At 44.1% G+C, this 23724-nt stretch overlaps 1 protein-coding gene across 1 annotated transcript in view; it reads right to left on the bottom strand.

Annotated features, from left to right (window-relative positions):
• XKR6 (XK related 6) overlaps positions 1-23724 on the bottom strand; it is a 275314-nt gene that overhangs the window by 171093 nt on the left and 80497 nt on the right. The gene's annotated exons all lie outside the window — the stretch shown is intronic.

Below are 23724 nucleotides of genomic sequence, written 5' to 3'. Positions count from 1 at the left end.
GGAGAAAGCTGCATGGATTAATGTGCAGTTGTTATCCTTCTTTGGACCTGGAACTTGCTTTCATCCTCCTTGTATCTGAGTTCCTGACAATGGAGGAAAATGGAAATTGACTTCCCCTTCTACCCTAAGAGATTGTGACCCAGTACAAAGTCCCTCAAACCAGAAAATGAAGCCCAGGTTTGCAGGATGGGGGATGGGGTTGGGTGACTCCCAAACTTGCCCTCTGGAGATTATACCTGGGCTACTGGGAGGAAGCGGTTTCTGCCAACCCAGCCGGGAGTGCTGCGTATTGTTTCTGAACTCCCACAGCATCTATTACCTGGATTTCACACAGATTGCTGGACAAACACAGCTCTGCACTGTACTTTTAAACAAGGACAACACAGAGAGAGCCAGTGAAGAACGATGGCACTGGGGGCACTGAAGCCACGTGCTGAGCCTGAGACCAGGGAGGGGCACTGGGCCACAATGAGGCGGGCACTGTGCTGGGAGTCCTGAAAACTCCAGCTGAGGGCCAGCCTCAGCTCCGCCCACCCTATCCATGGGAACACCTTGCACATCTGTAAAGTGAGAGAGGCTCTAAATCCCATTCCAGCTCAACATTTCCGTGCGATATTTTTTCTCTTGGCCACACCCTCGTTGGCTACTCATTCAACAGATGCTGTATTTATGAGAGCTCACTAGGTACTGGGCACTACAGGGATACAGTGGGAACGAGATGTGCTTCCTGCCATCCAGTGGGAGATGCTGTCGGGCCCAGGCGGTGGGAGGAGCAGGCACTGCCCAGGTTGGGAGGAAGTCACGCCCAACTACAAGAGGAGTGGGACTCAGGCAGGGGGAAAGGGTGGGGCTGTCTGACCCCACCTGGAAGTGTCAAGAAATGGTGGCATGTCCGTCCGCTGCCTAAGAAGCTCAGAGGGCAGCGTTTACAGTGCAGAACCTGGAGCCGCATATGTGCCTGACCGTGGTCAACCAAGAGAAGCCTTCTGTTTCTGTTTCTCGAGAAGCACGGCCTTTCAAGAAAGACAAGACTGGCTTGGAATCCCGACTCCACCGTTTACTACATTTGTGATTTCAGGCAGGTTAACTTCTCTGAGTCTCCATTTCCTCATCTTAAAAATGGAATTCACACCTGTCTCAGAGAGTCAGGAAGATGAATGGAGGTGATAAAGGAAACTGGCTAGCACAAGGCTCGGGCCATAGAAGGACACCAATGAATGGTAGCAGTTATTATCATGTTTGCCCTTCCCTTGCCTATTAGGTGTGCTGTCATGGTGGCAGCAGCAGGGGTTGCAAGGACATTCTTTTTGAGGAGGCACCTGATATTACTGGGGCTGGAGACTGGAGGATGGCCGATCCTACTGTTCTAGCTCCAAGCATGGAAGGCTGCAGCTCCACCTCTTTCATCCCCCCTCCCTGGAATTCCATCTAAACCTGAATGTACGGTCGTGGCAGGGCTTGGAGGGCTACCAGACAAGACTTTCAGATTTATGGACAGATCCTATTCTCCCGATTAGGATCTTGACATAGAAGACTTCATTTCATGAAGGGACCACTCTAATTTCAAAGCAAAAGAAAAATATACATGAATCTGATTTTTAAAGAACTACTGCCTCATATAAAATGAAGACTCAAGTGTAGAAGATGAAAAATATGTAGATGAAAAGATTCCAGGCAATATCTGCATCTGGCAATATTTCAATGATAAAATCATTAAGTGGCTTTTGCACCGTTTTCATGCAAGGGAAGCCCTTCGTAACTGGAGCCTCTGCCTTTGTCTTACGGTCCATCTAAGCATGAGGCTCCTTGTGAGAGGACGCTGCACGCCACTGAAGAGGGAAAGGGCTGGGAAACACGCCGTGTGGGAGCCGGTCCTCGCTCTTCCATGCAGTAGCTACGGGACCTCAGTGTCCACGTCAGGGCAGCACAGGGACTTAGTGAGCTGACCTCTGAGAACTTGTCTGGGACCAGTGTTCAGGTCTGAAAAACAATTTGCTCTGACTGTCATCAGCGCCTTCTCCCAAGATGTGACTGAAGTGGTTGGCACGGCGCTAGATGCTTTGTCACCTATGTCACCCTACTGAGTCCTCGCAACATCCCCGAAAGGGAAGCAGCCTCAGGGCCACTTTACAGAGGGTAGTGGTTTCCACGATATCACACAGCGTTGTGCAGGGCAGGCGGGGTGGGTTAACTGGGGCGAGAAGAATAGGACGGCATAAGAGAAAATTGCCAATGTGTCGGCTGGTGATACAATCCAACTCCTCCATCGAAACAGAATAACAAACCAAATTTTTTAAAAAATCACAGCTCCCCGAAAAAGCAGCATAGGGAATACAGACTGCATCTCTGTCTTAAAGCAGGGCTGACAGTGACTCTGAACCAATTTTTTTTCTGCCTGCCTGGTAAACTACCACCCCAAGTGCTCTTCCTGCTACCCTGCCCCACCCCCGGGGCCCCAGAACTAATCACAGCCCTGCAACTAAAGGGTTGCCCTGGCCCAGCAGGGGTCCCAGCCTGAGGGAGCATCGTTTGATTCAGGGGCCTTACAAGTCTTACAGTAGCTTAAATATGTCTATAAGATCCTTCCACTCAGTCAACTGTGGCCATTAACTATCCAGCAACCAGCTCCCATGCGTTCACTCAAGCTGGCTGTGAATCCATTACTTACTCTAAGCTTTTAAGCCCCAGCTGCATTTACAATGATGGCCTTTCAAACACATGCCGAAGAGTGCATGTACTATTTATGTTCACGTTCCTTAGAGAATCAAGACTGGGGAACTGGACTCTTTCTAGAATCCAGGTCACCATCCCTGTCCCACCTGAAGACCTCTCTATTGGGTCAAACTGGTGAGTCAAATACCTAGGAGGCCCAGAGCAGAAAGATGTGTGGTCAGAAGGCTCAGAAGCAAGGTGGGGGGAGAGGGGAAACCGAGGCAGAAAGCATGCCAAGACGCAGCCAGGGCAGGAGGGGTTCAGTCAAGTAGAGGAGGCACCAGGGCAGCAGGGGCTGGGTTTCCTGGGTCTCTAGGGGCTCTGTCCCACCTCACCCAACCCAGAGACACAGAAAACACGCTCCCGAGTGTTAGGAAGGTCACGTCAACACTTAAATTCCAGCAACAATGTTGACCACGCTTTGAGATTACCCAGGAAGGGAGGGATGGTGCTGTACCAGGGAGAAGCCTGCAGCCGTGGAGGAACTTGATCACACTCTGCAGTATACCTCCTAATGCCAGCACCGGCCTGGTCTTGGCAGACGGTCTCCGGACCCTGTTAGGCAGGGCCAAGCTGGCACTGGTTCCGTTACAAACTCACATTTACCTCTCTGGCCAATAAAACAGACATGCCAAAGCTTAAACCAAAGAACAGGGAAGAGGAAACCAATCTATTTTTTTCTTCTTTTTTAGACAGTGTCATACTCAATACGGTGACTTCAGGACTTCATCAAAGTCTGTTACTGAAAAGAAACCCCTGTTGGTTTTTGGCAGTCCAGTATCCCTCTCCCCATTGGCTGGGCCCCTAGTCTCCAGTGTCAGCGGTCTTGGTAGCAGGTGGTGGCCGCTGCCCACCCTGGAGGTGGAAAGCTCCATCCAGTTCCTCCGCTGGGAACAAGCCTTGGGGAGGGGACACGTAACTCGGTCTCAGCCAATCAGATGCGCTGACCAGGCCGCGGGAGGCCTGGAGGTTCCAGGGTCACATCTGCAACTCTGAAGAGCTTGTTCCTGCTGGGGTGACTTTGTCAGGGCCTCTGCAGCTTCTCCCTGGTCATCTGTCTCCTGTCCAATGCGTATTCAGGCACCCAAATTCTCCCTATACCTTCACGATCATTCTTCCCACCCTTCCCCCACTAGCAAGAGGTGGATCCCATTATTTGTCGCTCCGGAGGCCAGACGCGTCATTCACACTAATGGTAAGTGAACAGGACCAGCTCCACTAATGCCATGACTCAAAACAAGCTGCAATAGACCCACTGTCCCAAACGACTGGGATCCGCCAGCAGATCCTGAACCCTGCAAGGAGGATAGGGTCCCCCTGGAATGCTACGTGGGCACCACTGCTGGGGAGAGCCCAGCCCTCCACTACGTTTAGACAACGCGGAGTTTAATCCCACAGTGAGGTCATCAACAGTGAGAAATGATGACTTTCCCATCACTAGAAAGATTCAAGCTGACACAGAAGGCAGAGGAGAGACTTCTTTCTGGGAAGAGCAAAGTCCCGGAAAGACTCCTTCCAACTCTGAGTTTCAAATAGCCTCCCTGGGTAAAGAATAACCACAAAAACAACCAACCAACCTGTGACTGGTTGTTGGAAACATAAAGTTAGCCACAGTTAGACTGAAAACTGTTTCCTGGGAGTGTACTGGAAAAGGAAGGGGTGCAAAGAACATTAGTAGCTTTCAGAATTCACAGACACCTGTTTTGAAAAAGTGCTAAGAAAATTCCATTCAGTGTGAGGTCAGAAAGATTTCAGGCTCACACCTCATAAAATTGTGATATCAGAAGACAACTTCAAATCCACACCTGTGTATCAGCTTACATATAATAAAGATATTGTTAAATATCTACTTGAGCCAAAGAAAAGGATTTTACAGAAACCCAATCTGACATAAAATGATAATTCTGACCCAGATCCCTTTGCAAAATAAATCTCTCAGAACCAGTCTTACACAGCCAAGCATAAAACAAGGTGTTTCATTAAGGACGGCCTCAGATCGTGATGCCAGCACCGTTTATTTGACCCACACCTCACACTGCCTTGTCCTGTTACTCATTTTCTGTGGCCCCACCTTCCTTTCCTAACTTCATGCCAAGTCCCTAGAGACGTGAGATTACGCCTGGTGCCCTGGAGTCGGGTTCTCAGTAAATGCGGAGGCAGAATGGCTCAGGAAGAATGTCCCTCCTTCCTTCAGGTGGCAGATGGAAGTGAGGGCGTGCTACGCTCACTAAATCCAGTGAGCTGAAGACGCTAAATACTTCGATTCGAGCAAGGAGGATTAAACCATAATGTTAACATTGCTTTCAACGTTCTGGACATACAATCTGAAATTTGTTTATTTCTTCAAGTATATTTAATGATATTAAGTATATGATATTAAATACATAAGCATATTTTTGTACTTGCTCACAAGTGCAAAACATTAAAAATGAATAGGATGGTACCTGCCGTTTGGTGCCTAATTTGGTAAAATAAAATAAATTGTAAAATGATAAACACCATTTTAGAGGTATAAGGCATTTAGAGGATTTTGTGAAAGTTGTGATTATTTGTGGCAGAGTAAATCTGGGTAGGCTGTATGTGCCTTGCACATACAAGAGGCTCAGTAAATGGATAAACGGGTGGGTGGCTGGCTGGATGGATGGATGGATGGATGGAAGTGGGTGGATGGGTGGGTGGATAGAGAAGTGGATGGATGGATGCATGCATGCATGCGATGGAAGGAAGGGGGGTTGGGTTAGTATAACCAGGGAAAAGTGACAAGGAAATTCCTGCCAAGAAAACCACACAGGCCAGGACAAAGGGGCAGGAAAGCATCAAGCGTAACTTGGGACCCCATGGCTGGAACATCAGGTCCAATGAGGGAAGCGCTAAAGTAAAGGCTAGAAATCGTCTGGGACCCAGGAGTGGAGGGTCATAGTGCCTCATCAGGGGGTTTAGACCTTGTCTGATGTGGAATGCCAGATGGAGGGAATGGAATTCGACCAGTCCGGAAAGAGGAAATCTTAGAAACCTTCTGAATGGTACGGAAGGAATATTTATTATATGCTCACTGAGTGCCAGGCTAAAGTGCTTTTTAAAAATGAAATATTTCAAGCACATAAAAAAAGAGAATAATACAAGGAACACTTATATACCCACCCAACTTTGTCAAAACTTAACATTCTGCATGAATAGCTTCATTTTCTTTGTGAGAAACAAATCACTTAACATACAACTGAAAGCCTCTCTGTACTTTTCTCCACTCCATAACCACTGCATGAATCTGTTGTTAATTGTTCCTGGGCGTATTTTAATATTTTTGCTAGATAGACATTTATTCATAAGCTAGATACATATATGTACCCACACACATATAAATATATGCACATATATATGTAAATATATATAATATATAAACATTGTTTGGCATGTTTTAAAATGTGATATAAATGGTTTCATACTGTAGATATTCCGTGTTTGCTTCCTTCACTCAACATTTTTTTTCAGACGTAGCCATGAGGATACAAATGCAGTTCTGTACAGCACAGAATTGCTGTACAGTATTCCACTGAACGACTATCCCCTTTCCTTTTAACGGATATTTTTGTTATTCCTGATGCTCCTGCCGTTAAAAACAAGGCTGTGAAGAGCATTCCTGGTGACGGGGCGGCTGCGCGGTAGGCACCCACGGCCTCGCTCACTTGCTCTCTGAGGCAGTGGACCAGCAATGCGAGTTACTGTTGCTTGACTTCCGTGCCTACGTGTTGTGCCGTATGATGGACGTGAACCCAAATTTCTTTTTTCTAATTTGCATTTCCTGGATTGCTAATGACATCAAACATCTTTTAATATATTTATTGGTCTTTTGATTTCCTGCCTACTCTCTGTTCATATCTTTTGCCCATTTAAAAAAATTGGGTCTTTTTCCCTTGTTGGTTTAAAGGAGGTTCTTCGTAAGTTCTGAATACTAATCGTTTGTTAGTTACACGCCCTACAGATATCTGCACACAGTCAGTGGCTTATCTTTTAGCATTGTTTTTGGTGTACATGCTTCAATTCCTAACTACAGCTCATGAAAACTGTTATCATCGCCTCTGCTTTATAGATGAGAAAACTGGTCCTGTGAGACTTGCCTGAGACCCCTCGGCCAGAAAGGGGAAGAGGGGCAACTTGAGCCCAGGTCTTTATGACCCTAAGACCCTGGCTTCCCCCAGCTACACTTCTAGACCATCCTCTCTTTCTGGTGAGAAGTAATCATCCGCTCTGGCAGCAACAGGTGGCGCTGGGAATGGATGGAAGGGAAAAGAGGCAAGGGCTATGGGCAGAAAAAAACCCACAGACACTGACCAGTAATCGGATGACAGGGCCAAGGACACGGATGAGGCTGCGTCCAGGTGCAGGAGACGAGGTACCTCTAAGGATACAGAAGTACAGGAGGAAGGTGTTTGCAGCCTGATTTTTAACGTGCTGAACTGAAGGCTGGCGTGAAGTGGTGTTGGAAACGTGGTGCAGGACAGCGGTCCCCAACCTTTTTGGCACCAGGGACCGGTTTCGCGCAAGACAATTTTTCCACGGACAGGGGTGTGGGGCGGGGGGGATGGTTCAGGCGGTAGTGCGGGCGATGGGGAGCGGCAGATGAAGCTTCGCTCGCTCGCCCGCCGCTCACCTCCTGCTGCACGGCCCGGTTCCTAACAGGCCACAGACCTGTGATGGTCCGAGGCCCGGGGGTTGGGGACCCCTGGTGTCGGAGACTTTGAGGCCTCCTGCCGAGAATCCCTGCCACCGAGGGGCTGGGTGAACGGACAGAGAGAGAGAACGTGGAAGGAGAGGAGTCAAGTCCAGCTCTGGTGGCCCCAACTCTATCTCACCCACGGGGTCGTGAAATTCCCCAAGAATTCGTCTCACACAAACTCTTCTTCCTTCCACGCCTGACACCCAGCACGACACCAAGCTCACAGGAAGCATTCGATAAACGTTTGCTAAATGAATGAAAACTGTTCTATCCCTTACACAGGTCCACAATCGCGATGGTTCAGAATTTTTTGGCCCTTAGGAAAGTAAGTAAGTGCAACAGCCCACTGGAGTTTAAGGTACAACTCCATTCTGCAGTTAAGTGTACACATGTTCACAGGAAGTGGGATAAAGAGAGACCATAAATACCCTTAAAACATTTAAGTCATGTTTTGCTGCCAAATGAACTTGTGCCAAACTTAAGAACACAGTTTCGTGTTTTGGAACGTGGAAATGCAGATAAGGGATCGTGAGCCCAGAGCACTGTTTCGTAAGCTTTTCTGACTACAGTGCAGACTAAGAAATACATTTTTCACTGAAACTCATTACACTCACACACACACACCCCTACAAATGTAAAACTGAAACAAATGTTTTATTAAATAATACTCCCTTACAGTATGTGAGGCACTTTGACATTTTCTGTTTTATTCTATTTTTTTTATTTTTAGAATTCTGATTGTAGCCAATTAAATTGAGGTCAAAGCCCACTAGTGGGTTTGTAAAATATTGCCCAAGAGCCCAGCACAGTGCTTTGCACACAATAGCTATTGGGTAAGCATCTGTTGAGCAAAATGAGGAGTAATAATTGTGCAAACACCACTGTGGACTCTGTACATGGAACACTCTGACCTTGAGACCCCCTCTAGGTTTTGGGTAGCTAGGAGGGGACCCTGGCGGGAAAGATCTGTATCCCCTGGAAGCCAGGATATGAGGGATAGGGGATATCCTGGGTCATAAAAGACAGAGAAACTGCTTAGTTCACAAATTTGCCAAGAGCTGGCCATGGTCCTGCCCGTCAAAGATGAGCAAGAAAACCAGAAAGAGGTGCAGAGATACACTCTTCCTCCTGGATGGTGATCAAGAAGCTCACTTTGCTCTACTTCTGGAGGAACTTCGGCCAGAAAAGAACTCAGCATCCCTTTCAACCTCTTTCAATTCTTCTGGCCCGCGATCATCAATAAATTGGTTTTTCATCATGAAATATCACAGCTGAAAGGGGCCTAAAGACCACACAGATCAGCCAGTCGGTCCCCTCATCTCACGGGAGGCAGTACAGGCAGGAAGACCTTGGGGGCTGGCGCTGGGACTAACAGCGCAGAAGACCTGGCCGGGCTGCCTGCCTGCCCGGGACGCCCATGCGGCCAGCTGCGCTGCACGTTTATCTCAAGTCATAGCCTCCACCACGGCACAAGGATGGTGATGCAGGGAAAACTCCGGCATGAAGTTCGGTGCCTCCCTTGCTCCCCGAGCTCTACCATGGACTGGGTCTCGCCCACCAGCACTTAATTCCCTCATACATTCTCAACCTCCTAGTTATGATAGAGATTTTAGGCACCATGATCTTTTCTTCTTCTTCTTCTAATCACCTAAGATGCAGTCAGATCTCGTTTAAGCATTTCATACATGAAAATTATATTAAAAATTTGTACTTCAGGCCACACCTGTCTCTCCTTTTGATTTTTTATAAATAATAAATGTATTATCTGTAACATGAAATTTAGCACTTTATACTTCAGTGTCTTTATATTAGCTCTTTTTGTTTGGGGCATATGTAATTTCTCTCTCAAACTGATCAGGGGAACTCAAACACACAAAGGGACCTCTCCTTGGAACCCTCTGCCTCCTGCCCCTAACCCCCAAATATCCTTCTTCAAATCATCCGGAGCAGTGAACAGACTGGGGGATGGTAGCACCAACTTTAATGGGGTAGTTGCCAGCTGCCAGACACTGGAGTTACATTACCACCTGGTCCTCCTCTCAGCCCTGTGAGGCGGCATCACCGTCACCATCATCATCATCACCATCATCATCATCATCACTATTATTTCCGAGGCTCTGAGATGCCAAGTTCTTGGCCCAAAGCCAAGGATGGTCTGTGTCTTCCTCTCACCTCCCATGGGCGGACTGGCTGCTGCTTAGAATGCAGGATGTCACTTATGGGGTGGACACTAAAAAACATAGGGTGATTTGTGGGCAAATTCCTTATAAAACCTTTTATTGAGACAACTCCAGGCTACAGAAATAGGAGTGTACTTTCACTCCTATTTGATTTATGAGCATAATTCAAATCTGTTCAGAGATATAAAACTGGCCATTTTTGGTTTGACTTTCTTTTCCTGAGCTGTAAATACTAATTTGCAAGGTCTACACCCCATTTCAAATGAGATACTACCATATATCAAAGAGTAACGAATCGTGGTTAAAAGAAACATATAAATCTGAAGTATTACATTCATAATTTGTAAATACAGTATACCTTCTAATATATTCTAGATATTCTTCAAATAGATTACGTTCTGTATATTCCTCAAATATATTACATTTGTAAATATATTATCTCTTCCAATTAAAAAAAAAAGTCCACTTGCCATACTGTAGTGGCAAGTGTGTGGATCAGCCATGGAGCTTGAAAATAATCACATGCATGTGCACTAAATGTGGACTTGGGAGACTGGTGCTTCCAGAGACCCATCATAACGTTGTAGGAGGCTCCCCAGCACGCTACTCTGAATGCCCTTCTTCATGAAAGCACTCTGATCTTCATTATTAACAGACTGTAAAGGGTAAGACAAAACACACCCACTTCGCTAATAAAATTTAATGCTCAAAGCAAGGGGGGTGGGGTGGGAATCACGTGCGACTTGGCTCTGCTCCTAAGTCTGTGGACTTGCGTAAGGTACTTTTTTTTTAAGCTTCAGATTCAGTGGCTCTGGGGTGTAACTCAGGCATTGGTAAATTTTTAAACGCCGTAACGGGTGATTTTGATGTACACATTTGGTTAAGACTAGCTCACATTTAATTAGTGGTTGTATTTTCCTCAAAATGCTTGCTGCCAATTCCTAATTCCACTGTCTTCCAATTAAGTCTACAATTAAAACTAACTTCAGTCATTTTATTTCAGGACTGCAAAGACATTTTAAAGTATAAATGCATAAAATATAAAAGCATAAAATAAAAGATTGAAAAATTTGACTACATAAAAGTGTAAATTTTTCTAAATGTCAAAAATACTATAAACAAACTTAAATAACAAATGAGGGAAAATATGCGTACAAGTGACAAAGGTTAATATGTTAATATACAGAGCTTTCAGGGATCATTAAAAAAACAACAACAACACAACTCCAAGAGAAAAATGAGCCAAGGACCTAAGAGGCATTTCACGAAAGAAAAAACATGTAAGTCTTAGTGAAAATCAAATATATGCAAAGTAAAACAAAAGGATACCTTTTTGAACGGTCAAAGAGGTAAAGTTTAAAAACAATGCCCCAAAACAGCCAGAGTGCATGTTAGTTAAAGGTATACATTGGACAACTGTTCTGGAGCATGCTTTGTTAATATTTATCAAGAGGCATCAATCATCCAACAAATATTTTAAATATATCTTAGAGTTGGTAATTCCAATTCTCACTATTTATCCTAAGGGAAGAACCAGACATGTGTATAAAGATTTAGTACAAGGATCTCCCTTGCAGCATAACATATTAAACAATAGGAAACAAACTAAACGTTCATCAATAAGGGATGACTGGGTACATCTGTGTGATGGAATACCAACTAGTCCAAAAAAAACCCTCTTAAATAATATTTCAAAATTTGGGAAAACAATCATTCTAATATTCTTATGTGAAATAATAGGTTACAAAACTTTAATAGTAAAAAAAAAAAAAAACTTTAATGGTGTCAATTTGTTAAAACATGTTCTTGAATGATACCAAAATGGTAACAATTATCACTGGGTGGTAGGAGTATAGTGTTTTTTTTCTTTGTACTTTCCTTTAATCTCCAAAATTTTTGCAGTGAACGTGTATTATGTTTATAACAAGACACCATTAGAACACTGCAAAATCAAGCCACTCGTGTTTTCGAGCTGAACCAAAGATGCCAAATGAATCAAATCTTTCTATGCTACCACTGGATTGCTCAGTGGCAAATGCCTGAGAGTTTGGAAAAGGAAGGGAGATGGACCAACATCAACAATAAAGCAGCCTTTCCCTAGAAAACAGTCATCGTGAAAGTAAAAGGCCGTATGAAAGTCACTGGCCTCCGATCTCATGGACCCAGGGACAGCCGGCCTCCTCTTGCCAGCTGGGGCCCAAGACCCGAGGCTCACAGAGGCCACAATGGGTTTCCACGCAGGTTATCTTTCTCTGTTTGACAATATTTAGTGATTTCTCAGCATAATCCATATGAAGAAGAATAAGAATAATCAAGACCTCACTGAAAGTTATCTTAAGACCAATTAAAATCTAGCTGAGATAAAGACACTGTGTTTCCTGTCAGCAAATCTTGAGTGAGACTGAGCCCACTTGCACAGGATTTGCACATCCTTTGCCCCATGTGACAATTACAGTGCTCCTTGAATCAATGCCACTGCGCCCTCGAGCTCTACTTCCATCTGGAATGTGGAAGGCAGCCTTTAGTCAAGGTAAATCCGATTTTTCCAAAGACAGTTAAGTCTGTCACCATCAGGGCGCTCGCCATCTGCTGTGTCTCCTTGTTGCCTACAAATGTCAAGTCTAAGAACTCACACATGACCTTGATACCCCCCTAGTCCATCAGCGCCGCTCAGGAGACCTCAGGAGACACCACTGTCGTGATAAAATTCCGCGTTATTTTCTCTACTGGGTTTCCAAAAATGGTATTTTAGTTCCACACCCCCGCCCTGTTCTATATTCAGGATGCAACAACTAAATTAGAACTAGCCTAAGAGACTCCATGAGGAGTTAGAAAACCTGGGTTCTAACACAACTTTAGCCACTCTACCTCTTGGAACCTGTCTTATTATATGTAAAAGGAGGTCACACCAGCACTGCTCAACTCACAGGGTAGTTACAAAGTTTCCATGGACAAATGCTTGTGAAAGTTCTTGGTAAGCAAGAGTCTTGCTATTCTGTGTGATCTGTGGACCAACTGTACTGGCTTCACCAACGAGCCTGTTAGAAAAGCAGAATCCCAAGTCCCACTCCAGAAACACTGAATCCAAATCTGCAATTGAACTAGGTCCCCAAGTTGTGTGCACGTGCGCGCACACACACACACACACACTGAGAAGGACTGAGCTGGGTGTTATTTCTGAAAGCTGACATGTGATCTAGAGGACCCAGCGGACAGGATGAAAATGAGGTCCTATTTTTACCTGTCTATGGTTTTTCCTGATGCTATTAATGTCATGTGTACTTCTCATCCTTAGAATTTTACGTGTTCTAATGTTCTAATGTCTAAATACTGGAGAACAGTATTTCAGTAATTTCCTAACTAGAGGACAGAAATTCTGTCTCCATGCTCATCTGAGTCACTTACACTTTGGATTACATGGTCATGCATGTTTGTACTATGTTCCTTTTCAGTTAAAGATTCCTTACAGAAAAGTTCAAGATACCTCCTTTAGAGTAGTTGAAGGATTGATTATTTATTTATGCTTGAACAAGTGAGCAAAATCACTTAGAAATCCTGTTCCCTTAAATTTCAGTCTATTCGTATTGTTGGAGGAACAGTCTTCTTTGTTCCTTTTGAGTCTTAAGTGGGAGGAGAAATACAAATTCATCGTTTCTAAAGTCGTTTTTAAATAGACTTTCTGGCCTAGGAACTTTCTAGAACATTCACCCATAGAAATACTTAAAATCATTATTAGCTTGTGAATTTCGTCTGTAGAAGTCTAAGCTGGAAAGCAGTGGGCGTAAGAATTTCGCAGGAGAAAACAGGCATACTGCGAGCTTCCTCCCTCTCCCCTGGGCCCCCGGCTTCGGGGGTGGGGGTGGGGGGTCGAAGCAAACCCTGAGGCCGGGCACGTTGTCTTCCTCCCACCTGTGCCCTTCTCCTGCGCAAGGACCACACACTACACGGGCAGCCACTCCCTCCTCATGCACACCTGGCTCCACATTACAGCCCCCCTCCCGCTGAACAAAGCTCCCCGCCCTCGGAGCTCTTCTCTTAGTGTGAGGATGGCAGAAGGGCAGTCTTGTCCAACCAAACTCACACCCTGAAAAACTGCAGGCTCAGTGAGTCTGTCCAGATGACTTTTGTAACCCTGGCCTCCAGCACGATACCTGGCACCACAGCTGCTGCCCAGAAAGTATCTATTGAATGCAATCATCCATTAAAACGTTTTCTAAAGGCACAGTCACCACCCAGCTGGGGGACTGTTAGCTGCAAGGCAACACTCAGGCAGAGAAGGGGCTGGAAGCAGGAACGACCTGCTGGCCAGGCCGGCCCCGCCTTGGGACCCTGCCCCGAGGCTCCCCTACGGCAGTTGGGGCTTTTCTGTATGTCTTTTGGTTTCTTCCAGAGCCTTTAAAAGCTCCAAGTTTCTTCACAACTCCCAAAGTGGGAGCAGTGGGGGATTCATTCATTCACTCCTTCAAATATTATGTATTTGCTGAGTTTCTAACATATGTCAGGTGTCGTTCTAATTTTGAGGAAACATCCAGGAACAAAACAAAGACCTTGCCCTCTCTGAGCTTATGGCTTAGTGGAGGAGACAAGTCTTTCATGCCAGGTTGCGATAGCTAGTAGGAGGAAATAAGGGAGCTAATACGAGAGACGCTGCTTTGCACATCTGATGAGGAGACAATTTACAGAAAGCTAACGGAAGCAAGGCGGGGAGCCCTGTGAGCCCCTGCGGGCACGTTACCAGGCAAAGGGAACAGCGAGGGCAAAGGCCCTGAGATGGAAAGGAGTGGTAATCACCAACGGGGCTGGCCGATGAGCAGAACAGGTGACATAGCTATGGTTTTTAAGTAGCACCCATTTTTTTTGGTAAATTTATTTATTTTTGGCTGCGTTGGGTATTTGTTGCAGCGCACGGGCTTCTCATTGCGGTGTTTTCTCTTGTTGCAGAGCACAGGCTCTAGAGCGCAGGCTCAGTAGCTGTGGCGCACGGGCTTAGTTGCTCCACGGCCTGTGGGATCTTCCCGGACCAGGGCTCGAACCCGTGTCCCCTGCATTGGCAGGCGGATTCTTAACCACTGCGCCACCAGAGAAGTCCCAGTAGCACCCATTTTTAAGAAGAGGGAACAGACCTTATGACTTCAACCTAAACCAAACCTTCCATGTAACAGGGCTCTGAGTCCTGGACTCCTTGAGTTCTGCTCATTGTGTCTAGTGCACAATGGCTCAATCTAGGAACCATCTAGAAACCCTGAGGATGAGAAGTGGCTGGGGAGGATGGCATAGATAGAAGACCCACTGAGTAATCCAATTCGACCACCTCCAGAGGGGACATTTCCCCGAAAGAACTAAAGTAACACACTTAACCCTCCTAAAGACTTCTACACTGAGAAACAGATCGGGGTTTCGCGGTAGGATGTTCAACTTCCTAGGGAAATGTGTTGTCTCTTTGATCCGCCTAATGAGAACGGTAAACCGTGGAATCAAAGGAGCTTCATGGGAAGAAGCTAGAAAGTCCCGAGTCCGGCTACGATACGGGCTAAACACTTACATACCCAAGGCTTCTGCGGGCCGCGGCCTGCGAGTCAGGGCTCTGGAAGCGGCTGCAGACGCGCGACGTGAGCCACAGGTGTTCCCACCGCGAGGTGATACGAGACGCGCGGAGGTCACCGCCTTCAACCCACCTGCTGCTGTCGCCACGCAGGTCTGAAGACGTAAACCGTCGCTGAGGTGCACAGGAAACGGCAGGCACACGCACATGCGCGCACGCATATGCAAGGCACGCACGCATGCACGCACACGCATATGCACGCAATACGCAGACACGCACGCACACGCACACGCAACGCACGCACGCACACGCACCTACGCAGACACGCACGCACCTACGCAGACACGCACGCACCCACCCACCCACGCACACACACACACTCTGCCCCCAGGTAACGTCTTACAGCACAAAATCCTAATATCTTGTATCTGTTATAAGCATCCCCATTTTTGAAATTGTCCATCATTTACACCAAGGAGATGTTTGGGTCACTGCAGATACTATACAGAAGGTTATTTATTGAAACTGAGTTTATAAGGGTGAAAACTGGAAAGAACCTGAACAATGAGAATCGTAAACCACTAAACTTCCAGCAATAGTGTTGGTTATATCTGCATGGAGCACCCATTACAAAGGATGTTGTTAGCAAATACTGTATACTCCTGAGAAGAAAGAAGTCTAAACTGACGGTGATCAGGATATTAATAGCAGTGAGACGGTGAACTCTGCTTTTTATTTTTCTGTGCCAGTTGAAATTTTTACAAATCATATGCTTTTTATGAGAAAAAAAAGTTATAGGCTTTTGGAAACACAGGTACCGAGAGATGGAAGAGAGGAAATTACTACTAACCACCTTCTTCTCCATTCCTTACTTGCCAGAGATTATAAACTGCGAACCCCCAAGAGCCAATGAATCTTTGCTATACTCAGTGGAAACTCCCACATGGGAGAAGCCCCAGAGGACAGCAGTGGTCCCCTGCTGCCTGTGGAACCGAACCCCTACTCCCTCCATGGCATTTGGGGTCCTCCATGATCTGTCTCATTTTCACCACCCTTGAGTTTGACCTTGCTCAGCCTGGCCTGTCCTTCTAACCCCCTTGCGAAGTATGTGGCCCCTGGGGCCCCCTCTAAAAGCCCATCCTCTGTTAGTGGGCCCTCAGCACTCTCAGTGTCAGATTCTGCCATGCAGTCCAGCTTGTTACGACCTTGCCTATCTCCACAAATAACGTCATGTAGATGCCATCTGGGCTGGATCCTGGGAAAGAAGATTCTGGGCAGAAGGAATGACAGTGGCAGAAACAAGGAAGAATGTGCACAGCTGGTCTTAGATGCAGTGCAAGCCTCGAGCATAGATCAAGGAGTGGCAAGAAAAGCCATACACAATTGTTGGAAATGTTTCAATATTTTCTCTCTTCCTTGAGATAAACCTGTTGCTCAGCTCCGATTACTACAAACATCATCTTTCCCAAATCACACTTTCCAGGTAGGTCTCCTCTGATCTCCCTGTTTGAAAACTGACACCTACCCCTCCATCCCTCACCAGGGTCCTGAGCACATTCTCTCTTTTCTGTTTATTCCACAGTGTGATAATTTACTTGTGTCTGTTTACTTCTGCCAGAATGTAAACTCCACGCTTTGTGTGTTCTGTTTCCCAAGAGCCCAGAACACAGTAAGCGTTCAGTATGTTGGAGGAATGAATAACTTACTTAGGTGCCAACTGTACTGCGCTTCTCAAGATCCCCTACGGAATAGCTTTTAGAGGAAATGATTTTGCTGGAGACTCTCATACTGAAAAAGGTGGGGAGAAACAGGAAACAAGACTGGCAAGCGACAACTTCCAATTGTTGAGAAACGTGGCCCTTTCATTCACTCGGCTGTCTAAGGATGCAGAAACTCTGCCCACTTGATGCCCGGCTGGGCACCAGGGTAATCCAGTGCTCAGACATTTCATTTGTGAGGATTCAACTCTCCATCAGCAGGAGGAAGATGAGGACAAAAACAGAACTGGAAGAGGCAAGAGTTAAAGTGCAGTACTCAGCTCTGATCTGTTCGGCCATAAAAACATACTGATAAACCAGTGATAACTGTATCCTAGTCCAGTATTTGCTGCACTTTAATATGAACTTTTACCCATCCCTGTGCCACTTCCCTTCTATTGCCTCTGATTCTTGCTCTAAATTTCAAATCCTTAAGGTGCTCATCAACTTCACTACCAAAAGTTGGAGTGAGCCAGAAAGATCTGCGGGGCAGGAGATCAAGAATGGAAAGATAAGAGAAAGGGCTATTACAAGGTTTTACACGGTACTCAAGACCAAATTGATAAATTTTTGATCAGAATTTAGGACATGGAAGATGGAATTCTAGATCAGCAGCTGATGGCAATTTTTTAGAGGAAATGGCAACCACTGAATTAACTCTACTTCTTAATCTCAATTTAACCACATTAATCTAAATAATCTAGAGGCAGGGAGAAACAACAATTTGCTACAATGACTTCCTGGAAGGATGTTATAAAACAAGCAAACAGGAACTGTTTATGCTGGTAGATGTGAAAAGCCATGCTCCAACACCTGCCTCAGACCTCCTAAAATCCAGCCATGGCCTTCAGCCCCGACACCAGGGGGAGTCCTGCTGAATCAGGGCCAACAAGAACCAGGGGAGGTCCCAAACGAGATTCACGAACCACTCATTCACCTGTCTTTGGCCTGGTACTTGGGAAGAATAATCCCTCCCTTTTTAAAGTGGGAAAACTAGCCTAAAATGATGTGAATATTTTAACATTTGCTAGCAGATTCTGCAAATGGGGCTTTGAAAATTGCATAACTCATTCTGGGATGTGGTTTTCTAAGGTCAAAATGGGGCCTGGAGAAGCCTCTGAGAGCAACTCAAGAGCTAAAGAAAGTCCTAATTCCTAAGGGAAAGTTCCAGCGGTATTATTTGACTAAAACTGTTACTTGGTTTGGAGCAAGACTGAGATATTGATGAGAGAAAAAAACTAAATTCCGGACTTACACCTGTGTTATCAAAGGCCCATAATAAGAAACGTGTGCTTTCTCTTCAGAATACAAAACTGCAGATCTACCAAAATTTTGGGTCATATTTGAGGTGAAATGGTTTCAATCAATTATCCTTTCTCTGCTACAAAATTAAGAATGCTCAAAATATTTAATCCAAAATTTTAATGGGAAAGTAGTGCCTTCCAGTATTGAGAAATTTAAAACTCTTGTTTTCCACCCTTGGGAATGGACGTACAGCATATAGCAAATGAAGTCCAAAATCTCTCTCAAACCAATTTCATCTCATTTAGTAATTTCATTCTTGCTTTCAAGTTCCAGTGAATACAGAAAGCAGGTGTCTGCCTCACTCATCATAGCCCTGGGTTTAATAACTCAAAGTTGGGTCTCCTGAGAAAAAGTCTCTACGGAAAACACTTAATGTAGAATATGACAAGCTTTCCCTAATGAGCAATTCAGTGAGAATTTTGCAACATCCCCGGAGATAAAGGGAGGTACTTTGGAGTATTGTAAACCATGACTAGAGATCACTGACTTCCTCTGAACTTGCCTACAAGCACCTGTTCAGGAAGGAGACCGACCTTCATCTTAAAGCTGCCAAAGGAAGAAATCTCAGTATGTTTCTTGGAAATTCACTCCTTGACACATATTTTATATATATATGTCACTTAGCAGAGTGGCTAGCACATAAGTAGACGAGACATAAAAATTGGTATTGTGTAGCTTATACTTTTCTGAAAAATGCCCTTCCGGTGGGGGAAGATGAAGTTGATCACCCTACGGCCCACACATCTCGGAGTCATCCTTAGTTTCTCCTTCTTCGGGATTCTTTTCTCCGGTTCTCTTAAAGCTAATTAATAAAAGTAGTCTGGTCACACAAGACCATTCAATCTTGAACTTTAATATCAGAGATAAGCAGAAATAAAAATGTTATAACCACTGCATAGTTCCTGGTCGTATAAGTGTAGAATTTCCTGCATGTTGATGACTATTTCACAGGTTGAAAAATCATCTGCAAAGTAGTAAAAATGATTTCCTCAAAGTTTGTATTGTAGCAGATCTTTGCATTATCAGTTCATTTTCACACAAAACTATTGGCAATTTGTCTGAGAGATTTCCAGACAACCACTGGTTGAAACAGGATACCAGCTATCCTTTTAACTGCTACCCATAATAAGGTTATGACAATGACTCCCATGACACAGCAGTGCTGAAGTAATTACCTACACCTTCCCAAACTGTTCTCTGGCACCCTAATCAGTGTCCTATGAGTTATGGGTTGTGGGATAAACAACTGGGACCTTAATATACTAATATTGCACAGAATATTGGAATTAACATTCCAAGAAGCAGCAGCTCCCAGCCTTCCGATTTCACAGACCAATACAAAAATTTTTAAATATCTTTAGAGAACTAACTTGGGATGGCAAGCTTTTCATTTTTACCAAATAAGGGCATACAGTAGACAGAAGGACATAAAAGTTTAAAGGCCATTTCTTTTTAACTGAAAAAGTATTTTGAAGTCCTTACACTGTCTTTGCTTTTCTTTTTCCTATTTTGCCTCAGATCAACACCCTTCCTCTGCTGGTCATTCAGGAACCGTGAGGATAGACTTCTAGTACCAAGCTTGACCTTGCATTCAGGGTCCACGGGTCACAGCTCACACACACTGACCCACACCACTGCTAATTCCAGATGGGGATCTTTCTTTTCCCTTCAAACTACAAATCCCACCTCCACCCCATTCCTACTGACTTACTACTGCTGTTAACTTGGATAGAAAACGGTCACAAACCACTAATTTAGACCATCACATTTACAGATCTTTTTGTTCATTTCCTTTCCTTTAACTCACATATTTTATTTAACAAAAGTATCATTACTAAAAGCTCCTTCAGAGTACAAAGCTACTTTATTTGGACAAAGTTTGCTGCATACACAGAAATACTTGATACGCATTTCCAGCCAGCCCAAACCCAAGCATTTGGTAATTACAGCCAAAAGTTTGGAAACTCTTACTGGAGACATGGACCCTGTTTACAATATTTTTATTTTATGTGAAATATGCGGAAAACAAACACACAAGAGCAGCTTCTAAGGATATTTGTACATTCCATGAGAAGTAAACATAGTATTGTATGCTGTAAAAGTTTACTCAAAAAAATAATTTCAAACTCTTAGGCTTTAAATAATGAGACCGTTTAATTTTATTACAGCAAGAGTCAGAATATTATATACAGTATATACTCCTTTATACAAAACACATTTGCACGTGTTTCTGAAAGCTACTTGTAAAAAAAAAAGTGTTTAGAGTACTATCACATTTTGAAAATGTCAGGATAATTTGGTAATATTTTCTAAGGGTTATGTTACTTTGTGTATTTTTTAAAGTAAGACATACCTGGATGGTCAATGTGGGTTCATGTAGGTAACCTCAAATCTGGCATATTTTTGGACAAATCTCGTTTTCAAAATCTTATTGACGTGATCATTTTCTCCGCACATGATTTGTTTTACTAGCATCTGGGGGGAAACATATGGATCTCTTCGACTATCTCATTAACTCCTGACTCCAGGACCTAGGCAAGCTCACAGAGAAGTCAGTGCTGGCTCGTCCTGTGCCTGAAGCAGGGTGAGGGTTCACTCCTGGCCTCAAGAGGCCTGGGTGGTGAGGGAAAGGGTGGGCAGACACACCCAGCTGAGCATCGGCACAGAGCAGACGGCCAATGGAGACACCTGTCAACACCACAGCTAAAGAGCTCTATTTTAAATACAATACTATATGAACTTTTAGAGGCCAACCTTAGAGAGCCAAGATTGCTGAGTCTGGATCTATTCTGTTTCCCTGCAGGCAGGGAGGGCGATGGAAATGCAAGGACACAAGCAGACTCCTTCAGATGAAAGCAACGGAAACCTCCCATCACAGGCAGAACAAAACAGGACAAGAGGGAAGAAGCCTGGACAGTGTGCTGTTATGATTCTATCCTGAGGGGCTAAAATTGGGCAACATTTAGAAGAGCTGAAAGGGGCTAAAATTGGGCAACATTTAGAAGAGCTGAAAAGGAAATGGAATAAAGTTACCTGGGAAGGAGAAGTGGGATAGATTTAACAGATTCTGATCAATTTTGGAATCCTATATGCTCAACGTTTTCCCCACATTTAGGTCAACAGTACAGAAAAAAAAAGAAGGACAGAGAATAAGCACCTGGGCACAGATGAACTCAGTCTCCTCTCTCAGGGCAGGTGAAGTTGGGAGGCACATGTTGTAAAAGTCCAAACACTATATTCCAAAAGGAACACAGAAACACCTTTGAATCAGAACACATGACGTCTAACTTTAGTTAAGCTGAAGGACCCAGGCTCCCTCCACCAGTGTGAACGATCAAGAGTCGACTGTACTGACGGCAGTGTTTTAGAGGCTAGAGTTGTGTTTTCCTTACATTCAAGATATATGTTATCTGTCTACAGGTCCAATTCATAAAAGACATTCAAATTACGTTTCACGTACAAAAGTAGTGAAGTCTAAGATGTTTCCAGAGTGTGCTGTGCTGTAATCTGATGATGATCTTCCATCTTTCTACTCGGTCCCAAAATTACTTCCTTCAGATTTCTTGATTTTTCAAGGATGACCTTCTCAGTGAAGCTGTATTTTGCAGAAAAGTCCCAATGAATGCCGTAACAAGCAGTTGATCTGAGATTCCAAAATGCAGATTAGAGCCACTCAAATGGAATTTTTTGTCAAAACACGTTTCTAATAAGATAAATCAAAGCATCCCTTCTGTGTCAAAATATGAACTGAAGGCAGTTTTCTCTAAAGTTATAAATAGATTAATAAAATTCAGAAATAATCATACACGCAGGAAACTTGAAAGGAATAAAGAACAAAATAGCTAGGAATCTCAACAATTTTCCTGAAAATGTGCTACAAATTTCAGAGTCACAAAATAACAGAATCCCAAATTTCCAGTCATTATGTTAATTTGAAGTACACATTTCACACCATGAATGTGATATCCTAAAACATGAGAAAAAAAGTTACATTTAGGTAGAACACCTTTATAATGATTAAAAATTTTAGGAGAAATACGCTCATTTTTAAAAACAAAACATTAATATTCAACTGACTATGAAATAAATGCCCCTAAACCAGCAGGAGGTAGGTACTACCTAGGAGGGCTGTCCCATGCCTCAGGCCCTATTCTTACCATTTGCACCTTTGGGGCAGCCCTTTGCAGAGTTTTTGCTCTGTGACATCACAAAGCTCTGGACTGTGGCTTCAGTTCAGTGTGTAAGGCAGTAAGCATCCTTCAGGATCTGGCGCTCCATTCAAAGGTGACAGAGAACTACAGACGGAGAGTGACAACAAAGCTGGAGCAAGGTCAGAAGTAAAATGAAGATGGTCTTTTAGATCAGGGCTTCCGGAATGACAACCAAGGGCTGTCCCTCTACGCTCAGAAATTGCAGTTTTGTTGGGGAAACGATCCATAGCTTTCTGCCGGTTTTCAAAATGGGGTTTAAAACTTCCAAAATACAAATAGCCATCGTTCGAGGCTCACTTTCTCTGTGTGCCCCTATGTACTGATTGTACCCAAAGATCTAATCACCCCTGGGTAATTGAGTCAATTTCTGAATCCTCACGGTGATGTGCAAGGCCGTGAAGGGCAGAGATCCAAGAAGGTACAGACCTTCCCATGAGACATACACACTAGAAATGCTATTGTAGTACAACTTTAAACAAATTTAGGTTTTATTTAGAAGTTTCTAGAAAGCAACCATCAAACACTGATTATATTCATGCCATCAATTCTCTACTATGTTCAGTATTCTGCATTATTTTCTAAAGTTATACAGCAGGGACGAAAGACCCATTTTTATAATATTTTCTCTAATATTTAGGATATTTATTTTGAATTAAGCTAATCTTTGAGCTACATGCCCATTCATAACATACCAGAATAAAATCAAACTCATTGTTAGGAAATGCACTGATATTTCCCAAGATCACCTGCCACTATCCTTAAAATACTGTGGCATGCCAGTGTGAAGTACCCAAATTAACATCGGAATGCCTCCTGTCCAAGGGATTTCACAGGCTACCTCATAACCTCCAGGAAACTAATTCCCTGCCCTTAGTGCACCTTAGCTTAGTTATATAAGAGCTTACCACCCCGCCTGCATTCCCACCAACATTTTTATTCTTAGGCTCTTAAGTTTTCCCCTCTCCTGGGTCTCTTTCATTTGTACTCACAGTGTTCACAGAATCTAAGAAGGTCTTTAAAATATTCATTCCAGTAGGGACCAAGTTTTTTCCTGCCTAATTCCTTTAGGGTATATCAAATGCCTAGGCCCGGTCAATATTGTGGCTAGAATTGGCTAAGAGGAAACACCTCTACTGACAAAAGTATCACAGAAAGAGAGTTTTTTAAAAGCCAGTTGTAATGGGAAAGCAGCTAAATAGGCAACACAGTTAGATTAAAATATAACTTGATTTTTTAAAAATCTATCTGATGTTTTCATTGTGCCATTTATTAAATATATATCAGCCAATTCCTCTTTAACCAA

This window comes from Balaenoptera acutorostrata, chromosome 6 (assembly GCF_949987535.1).
Source record: "Balaenoptera acutorostrata chromosome 6, mBalAcu1.1, whole genome shotgun sequence".
Taxonomy (NCBI): Eukaryota; Metazoa; Chordata; class Mammalia; order Artiodactyla; family Balaenopteridae; genus Balaenoptera; species Balaenoptera acutorostrata.
This window is presented reverse-complemented; position numbering and strand designations above follow the sequence as displayed.